The sequence below is a fragment of the Arachis ipaensis genome, chromosome B4 (assembly GCF_059453495.1).
Source record: "Arachis ipaensis isolate K30076 ecotype BB chromosome B4, ASM5945349v1, whole genome shotgun sequence".
In the NCBI taxonomy this organism is placed as follows: Eukaryota; Viridiplantae; Streptophyta; class Magnoliopsida; order Fabales; family Fabaceae; genus Arachis; species Arachis ipaensis.
In genome coordinates this window covers 33,813,608-33,822,787 of record NC_142439.1, presented here as the reverse complement: position 1 = coordinate 33,822,787, position 9,180 = coordinate 33,813,608, and the positions used below count along the sequence as shown (strand labels likewise).

The 9,180-nt window shown below is 38.6% G+C and overlaps 1 pseudogene; it reads left to right on the top strand.

The window, feature by feature from the left end:
- Positions 1-3,496: 3,496 nt before the first annotated feature.
- Positions 3,497-5,334, top strand: LOC148567132 (uncharacterized; annotated as a pseudogene).
- The last annotated feature ends 3,846 nt before the right edge of the window (positions 5,335-9,180 follow it).

Genomic DNA, 9,180 nt, shown 5'->3' with positions numbered 1-9,180 from the left:
CCATTGACGCTAGCTTTTTATCAACTAGTTTGGTAAGTTAGCTAGGACTTATGGATTAAGGTCAATTATGCTTGCTTGACATACTCCTCGATGTTTGGGGTTAACTAGGCGAGATTGATTCATTATAATTACAATAGTTGTGGTTATGGCAATGATAGGATTCTTAGACTTTCATTCCCAAGTCAAGGCTTTTTATGCATTCATAGCATCTTCACTAGTTTTGATCTCATCTTCTCTTTAATTGCATTAATTATAATTTTTATCATCTCTTAGTTCTTTGATTGTTTAGTTCTTTCAATATTTTGTTTTTTGATTACAAAACCCCTTTTTCCTCCATAACTAGAAGCGTAACACCTCAATTACATTCCTAAGGAGAACGACCCGAGGTTTAATTACTCTCGGTTATTTTGATTTGAATTTAACATTTGATCTTGAGAATTCATTGTTGGTTTGGACTATTCTACCAACGAATTTATTCTTGTTTTGATTAACTCCAAACCACACAGAAATTATCTTCATCAAATTTTTGGCGCCGTTGTTGGGGAATACAAACAGTGTTACATTTTTTGGTTGTTGTGAATATGTTAATAGTGTAAATAACACTTTTTGGTTATTTATTTGCTTTTGTTAGTAAGTTTCTATTTATATTTTCTTTATGACTTTTTCACACCATCACCACAATGCACCCCAATGGAACCCAAACACTTACCTTTCTAGTCGCCAATTCTATACACCATCACCTCACTACATACAAAACCATGGCCCTTACCCTCATGAGTTTGATTGTCAATCTTCATCACCTCAATCTTCATCTTCACATATGGATCAAGCCACACAAGAAGTACTTTTCATGCTCATTCAAGAACAACAAGAGTTCCAGAAGAAGCAAGAGCAAGTCATGTCTACAGTAGCAAAAACTCTTGACCGGTTAGCTTCATTGCATTCATGCCATGACCAAAAAATTCTAGTGAATGAATATGTAGAACCAAGTGAAAAGTGTGGAGTGAGCGAAGAATTGCAAAATCAAGTAGAAGATGTCATGTCACAACATGAAGCACAAGAGGAGTTAAGTGAAGAGTTGGTAGGAAGTGATCAAGAGAATTCCATCAGTCAAGATTTTTTGTCCAACTTGGTCAACCCCGCCAATGACCTTCATGAGCCTCCCTTATTAGATTTTGAAGTAGATGTTGATGTGGACTTCACACAACCTCTAATTTTTGACTTGAGTGATGATGAGGAAGGTTTAGAGGAGGTTGAAGAAGATTCTATTCACCAAGTGGTAAAGATAGTTGTGCAAGAATGAATTGAGCGGGTGAAGACTTCTTCAACAAGCTTTCTAGACCCGCATCAATATGCCGTCTTGGAGATGGATTGTCAACTCCAAACCCTTCTTGGAGTAGTGGATGGTGAAGAGAAGAATGTTATTTAGCAAGGAAATAGAAAGTTCATCAAAGGAGAAAACTCAACATTTAGAGCTCAATTTTGGTGCAAGAGTCAATTTAGTGGTTCCGGGGAGTGCACAAGCATATCAATGGAGATAGAGGAACTCAAGTATGGGATCCGGGTATTAATTTCAAGAATCAACACTTACAGATCCTAGCTGCTAGCTTGAAGTCTCTTAAGAGTTTGGTACAATTTATTTGGGACCCCGGAGGTCAAATCAAGAGCAAACTTGGGTAGAGATTCAAGGAGGAGTAGAAACATAAGCCGCCCTAACAAGGATCCCCTCACCAAGTCCAACTTAAGGACTTTAAACCAAAGTGCCAGGTGGGAGACACCCCACCATGGTAATATCCTTCTAACCTTCTCTTTTTTAGCTTTTGTTTCATGAATAATTGGTTATTTTGCTTGGTTTGTTAGTTTCATTTTAAAGTTTGTTAGGTAATTTTAGTGAAATAATGTGTTTTGGGAGTTTTATTATGTTTTGGGACTTGAAAACTTGTTTTGAATATCAAGTCTGATGCCTTAGAGGCAAAATTCTTGTTGCACGAACAGAGTCCTTGTGCGTCCGCACAGACTTGTGTGCGCACAGTACCCCTATTTTTCCGTCTCTGTCTGTATGCATAATAATGTGCGCACGCACACCCCTAAACACTCCCTCTGTTCACAGCATGCACACGACTTGTGCGTGTGTGCCCCCCTTCCTTTCTCTCTGTGAGACCGCACACCCTGCATGCAAACGCACACTTCACCCTGTTCTTCCTTCAAAAAAAATAAAAAAGAGAGCCACATGTGCGCGCGCATAGAAGTGTGCGCCCGCACAGACCTTGGCAACCCCTTTGGTCGCAGCACACGCTCCCTCTGTATGTCTGAACGCAATCTCTTTTCCCTTCTGTGCGTCCGCACAGGTCGTGATACCCCTTCTGTCCGCAGCACTCGCACGTTGCTGTGCGAGCGCATAACCCTTCCTTCTTCCTTGTGTGTGCCCGCACACGACCTTGTGTGTCCGCACAGGTCACTTTTCGAACGTTAATTTGAAAAGGGAACTCATGGTTCAGTTTTCCCAGTCACTAACCCTTTCTTCTTTTTCCCTTCTCTAAAACCCCCCAACCCTTTCTCTTCTTCTCTGAGGCACCACCAACCATCACCTACGTCCGACCGCTTCACCGCCGGCGACCACCGTCGCCCCCTCTTTCTCTTCCTTTCTTCTCCTTCTCTTTCTTCTACATTTCCCCTCCTATATTCTCTGTACCGCGCTGCACCTTGTCTCCGCGCCAGCAAGCCCTAAGTCGCACCTTCCAGTTCGGTGAACAGCCATCAGCGGCGGCGAGTTTCTGTGCCGCCGCGACCGCGCAACCACCACCCTCCTTCTCTATCTGTTTCTTCTCATTCCTTCTGCATTACAGGTTCCATTTCTTTCCCATGTTCCCTGCCCCTGTTCCATTTCTTACTGCTTCATTTTACTTCATTTTTACTTCTTCTTTTAATTTCTATTTTAATAATTAGGAGGCTGTAGGTTAGATGACTTCTATTTCTGGACTGAATGCTGATACGGGCTGATTATTTCTGATTTCTCTGGGTTGGATAACTGCTACTTTGTACTGTGAATGTTGTTTCTAATTGATGCACATAACATGCTTGATATAATGCCTGAATGGATTTTTGATTCAACTTTTGTGTTTGATCAACATGGGTCTTGAATTTTCTTTCCAATTTGCATTGTTAATTTTATACTTGTGCAATTTTCTGATAATGGTGGATGTTGCCTAAGATGGAACTATTTGTGCACTCTGCATTAATTTATGCTTAAACACCAATTTGAACTTGAAATTTATAGCTGTGTTTCTTTTGTTTGGTGTTAATTACTCTGTGTATATTTTCCTTTAGCCTGTTAATTTGCTGAGTTATGTATTGACTGCTCATTTCTCTTTGCTTAAACACCAAACCAGCCTTAAACTCATAAATTTTGAAATATGTTTGGTGCCATTTGTAATAGTACATACATTATTTTTTTGAGTGAATTGATTAAATTCTTATTCATGTGTATTTAACATCAATGACCATATACATAGCCACTTGTTGCTTTATGTTTTTGAGCAATGCAATCTGTTCTTCAACCAAGTATTGCTTTGGACAAGAAGTTATGTATATGTGATCATTTCTTATCTTCTCAACATGAATATGTGCATGCTTTCACTATGGCTTTGATTATAGCCTTTTGTGCCAAATTTTACAAACTCTTACAATTTCTAATGCACAATTGCAACACTCAATTTCTTTCAAGTCAATTCACTTGCATTGTTGCACCTAAGTCATATATATGCTTTAATTGTTGTTCATTCTCTTTTATGTTACTTAGGTCGCTTGATTTTGGGAAAATACTCTTCTTTTTGAGCAATTGACTGCTTTATACATGTTTTCCCTTAATTGAGTGTTGTTTACCTTATTGGCTCCTATTTGAATAGTTTAACTATTTTCTTCTTTTTTCTGTGATTGTTATCTGTTTCTCCTGAGTTGTACTCTATTTTTGTCTTTTTCAGGTTGGCTCACAAAGGGAATAAGAAAGCCAATTCTTTGGCTCATCCTCCTCCTACGCCTCCGAGTACCTAACTGGACACATTCATTAATGCTGAAGCCCAAGAACAATATAAGAAACTGGAAAAGCGAGCCTTTCACTACGAGAGAAAGCTGAACCTGTCAGAGAAATATGCGGACCAGATTCTTAATAGATTAAATTTTTACCATTGGAAATTCGTAGAATTTGATCCAGTGGAAGTTAATGAACACCAGGTCAAGGAATTCTATGGAAATCTCCTAAAGAGGGACATCCCAACTATTTTTCTAAGAGGTGTCACACTAGACACCTCTGATACTGCTTTAGAGGCCCTCTTAGATATTCCGCATATTCCTCTGGTTCGTGACGCTTATCCTCAGATAGTGAAGGAACTGACAATGAGCAAACTTTCTTTGGATGTGGTTCTGAAAAAGATTGGCCTGCCTGAGGCCAGATGGGAGTACAACAGAGGGGAGAGTGCGGTTCCATTGAGCATTGTGTGCACTGACCTAAATCCTGAGGCAAGGATCTGGCAGCAGATCATCGCCGACTACATTCTATCGAGCACGCATGCCACACACATTAGGATCCGTGTGGCAGTTCTGATTTGGGCTATTCTGGAGGGGAAGAGGATCGCTGTTCTTCCCCTTATCAGAGATTCAATGTGGAAGGTAAACCAATAGCATAAATACAACATTTCCTTCCCATTGATGATCACTAGATTAGTTGCTTTATCTGGAGTGGAGAGACACCCAACAGACCGGACGTCTGTCTTCATCAGAAAGCAGCCATTCTTACCATACGAAGACTATGACGGACCGCCACAGAAGAAGAGGAAGATGACTGAGCCTCCATCAGTAGCAGAGCCCTCAGCACCTCCTACAGCTCCCGCACCCACACCCCTACTTCAGACACCTTATGAGCTGGGTCGGGAGATCATTCAGCTCCTCTACCGTTTCGAGCACCACAACGCTTGCCACTTCCAGTGGATAGTGGCGAAGTTTGAGGGTAAAGACCCTGTGCCACCTCCTCCAGATACACTAGAGCCTGAGGCTGAGACTGCGGAGCCAGCACTGAAGGAGCCAGCAGCTGAAGCTGGCCAGGCAGTTGAGCCCCCTGAGCAGAGACCGACAAAGCCCACGGTTGAGGAGGCAGTGGATCAGAGAATTAAGGAACCGGCAGCTGGAGCTGAGCGGATAGTAGAGATGGCAGCAGAGCCAGCTGACCAGGCAGTTGAGGAGCCGGCAGCTGAGACCACCACAGAGACATCCCTAGCCATTATCGTGTATCACCGTCATCACCACCCACCACCATCTGACGGTGGAGCTACTCACAGTTAATCACCCCCGTTCGATTATTTTGGCACTAAGGACAGTGCATGATTTAAGTGTGGGGGAGGATCTACGATATTTTGGGTGTAAACATTCTCTCCTTAATACTTGTTATTTAGTTTACTTTCAGCTTTTATTATGCCTTTTGTGGATATTTATGATATTTCGTCTTTTGCACTACACTTTAGTATTTTGGCTTGTATATATGTTAGTGCTTTTATCTTTAGTGTTGAATTTTTATTATGGGTTATATATACATATTGCATATTTATATTGCTTGGTATATAGTATAGATATGGATTGTGATTGGATGATGTGAATAGCATATGCCTAGCTTATTTTGATCCTAATTGTTCTTATTACTTTTTGCTTGTTGAAAATTAGGGAAAGAACTAGGAAAGTTTGAAAAAAATTTGCATTCGTCACAACATACATACATATAGGAAATAATTTTGTTGAAAAATAACAAATTTTTCAAGAATTTTGTTTTAAGGGCATTCTATTGAATTGATTTAGAAAATTGTTTTCAAACTTGCTTGAATGATTTCTTTATAGAACATAGAAGAGTAAATAACAAATACCATGTGAGTTTTTGAGCTATATTGAGTGGTTACACATTTTAACCACTAATTTTGTTCATTGTGTATGTTATATCTTTTCTATGATTGTAATCTTAGTTTTGCTTAATTTCTTATGTCCAATGATTGATGTTTTGAATTGCATTGAGCATGATTGAGGCCATCTTTGATAAAAGCTTACTTTACCCATATAGCCTACCCTTTGCATCTACCATTGTTAACCCCTTTGAGCTTTATTTACCGTTTTTGATATTAGCACATTACAACCTTAAGCGGAAAACCATGATTTACCTTGGATTGTATCATTGATTAGCTTAGGTTGAGGAGTATGTTTCATTTAAGTGTGGGGAAATCTTGGGAAACATTAGTAGTAAATGAAAATGTTTAATTTAGGTATTTCATTGAAAATGGGAACAATCATGTATGAACTACTAAAACCATATGTATTTTACTTTCATTCAAAAAAAAAACATCATCGTAAAAGGGAATGAAAGTTACCCCTAAGTGAAGGGAAATGAATAAGAAATGCATATGTGATGTGAATGATAAATCATACATGAGTGTTTGTGAGAAAGGAATGATGGAAGGTTAGGATTGCATTTTATTTCAATTTGGTTGATATAGGTTGAGTTGGATACTTAAACTAATCAAGGATTCAAACTATTTTAGTCCACTTAGCCATATCCATCCCTCCTTGACCCTAACCCCATTACAATCCTAATAAGTCCTCATGATAATTACATTCATGCATCACTTGTTGTTGATTGTTAGATGAAAAGCAAATCCTTGAAAACATGATTAGAGGAGACTTGAGTGAATTGACCCTTAGGCACCGAGTGATTAGAGTGTACACACACCTAGTGAGGGTTCAATTACTCAACTCTATGTTTCTATACCTCTTATCATGTATTCTTGCATGTTGCTCCATTTTGATGAGTTGAATCAATTCTTTAGATTTTGCTTGCATTGAATTATCTCTTTGCTTTGCCCTATTTGTCTATACTTGCTTGGGAATTTGATTATTTATTTTCACCAACTTCATAGGAAACTATAGATAGGTATATAGGTATAAATAGTATATACATACTTACATGCATATAGGTAGTTGCATTTAATAAGTCGTTATCCCTTTTTGATCATCCTCCTTGTTGGTTTAGCATGAGGACATGCTATTGTTTAAGTGTGGAGGAAATTGATGAGTCCATATTTGATGGTATATTTTGACTCAATTTGGATAGATTCTAGCACATGAACACACACTTAAGTCCCAAAATAGCATACTTTTGTGTTTTGTCCCCAATTTGATCCTAAATGTGAAAACATACAATTTTGTGCTTGAAATGAGCAATTTAATTCTACTTTCATTCCATTTGATGCCATGACATGTTTGCTGAGTGCTTTCAGGCCTTAAAGGCAAGAATGGATAGCCAAAAGTAGAAGAAAGCATGTACAAGGGAGAAAACATGAAGAAAATAAGGAAAAGCACACACAGCAAAGTGTGCGTGCGCACAAGTAAGCATGTGCACGCACAAGAAAGAATTTCCATGTGTGCGTGCGCACAAGCACCTGTGCGTATGCACAGGTCAACTTTCAGCCAAGTGTCCGTATGCACAGGACCCTGCATGTGATATCATTAATAAAACATGTGTTGTGCGAATTTTAGAGGCTTTTGGCCCATTTTGGAAGGCTTGAAGGCTGAATCGAAGTGCTATATGAAGGGGATATCAACACATATCAACACATTAGCTTAAATGAGGTCTTAGTTATAGTTTTTCATAGTATTAGGAGTAGGAGTAGTGTAGAGTAGAGAGCTCTCCTAGGGTTTCATTTCTATTTCCATTGTAGCATTTTATAGCAAGCTTTGATCTTTGATTTTGCTTCTTTAATTGTAAGTACTCTCAATTTCCTCTTTAATTACATCACTTTTACTTTCATTTTCTTTAGTTCAAGTTACTATGTTCATATTTGTAATTTTGTGTTTCTTGAAGTTTTGATCAATGAATTTTATGTTTCATGTTTCCTTTATGCTTGTTTGCTTGTTTATATTTAGTTTTGTGGATAGTTGGTTATAGTTTTCCATTTTACTTTGCAATTTTCCATGTTCCACTTTTATGCACACAAAGTTTTTGTAAAAATAACAACTTTAGATTTTGAGTAGATTTTCCCACCTTGGCTTGAGGTTTGAGTTCCTAGGATACTAAAGTCATGATGTCCGATATTTAGTGGTAATTCTTGGGTAGTTAGTTGACTCTTGTTTCCATTGACGCTAGCTTTTTATCAACTAGTTTGGTAAGTTAGCTAGGACTTATGGATTAAGGTCAATTATGCTTGCTTGACATACTCCTCGATGTTTGGGGTTAACTAGGCGAGATTGATTCATTATAATTACAATAGTTGTGGTTATGGCAATGATAGGATTCTTAGACTTTCATTCCCAAGTCAAGGCTTTTTATGCATTCATAGCATCTTCACTAGTTTTGATCTCATCTTCTCTTTAATTGCATTAATTATAATTTTTATCATCTCTTAGTTCTTTGATTGTTTAGCTTCTATTGAATCGAGAAATAGGTTTGATTGTCCATCTTTTTGATAGAATATATATAAGATATCCTACGGATAATTCAAATCGAACCAATTGGATGTCCGACTCGGGCCTATATGACATGACCGATCAATAAAAATAAGGACCGCTACTACAAAGAGTACTACATCCTTGATCGTGAAATATCGATTGCTTGTTGAACCCTGTGAATTGCGTGAAAGTAGGATACTCCAAATTCGTGAGTCCAAGAGTTTTATAAAACTCTCTTGATGGAAAAAAATGTGAATGAAAGATCCCGCTGAATTGAAGGCGATGATCAGTAGCTGGTCCGAGAGGATGATCAGCCACACTGGGACTGAGACACGGCCCAGACTCCTACGGGAGGCAGCAGTGGGGAATTTTCCGCAATGGGCGAAAGCCTGACGGAGCAATGCCGCGTGGAGGTAGAAGGCCTACGGGTCGTGAACTTCTTTTCCCGGAGAAGAAGCAATGACGGTATATTGGTGGATTCATGAGGATAAAAAGGAGAAGGCTTTTTAGTATCAAAATGAGTAGTATCAATAAGAAGACGTGTTATGCTTTTGACATTTTGATTAATTCTATGGAAATATGCCCTCTTGTTAAAAAAAAGATATTTCTGGTCATTATTTATTAATGTTAACATCGGCTCTAACAATTCCGTCTCCGTCTATCAAAACAACTGGAAATGTCTCAAAAAAAGTAGGCATACGCCTT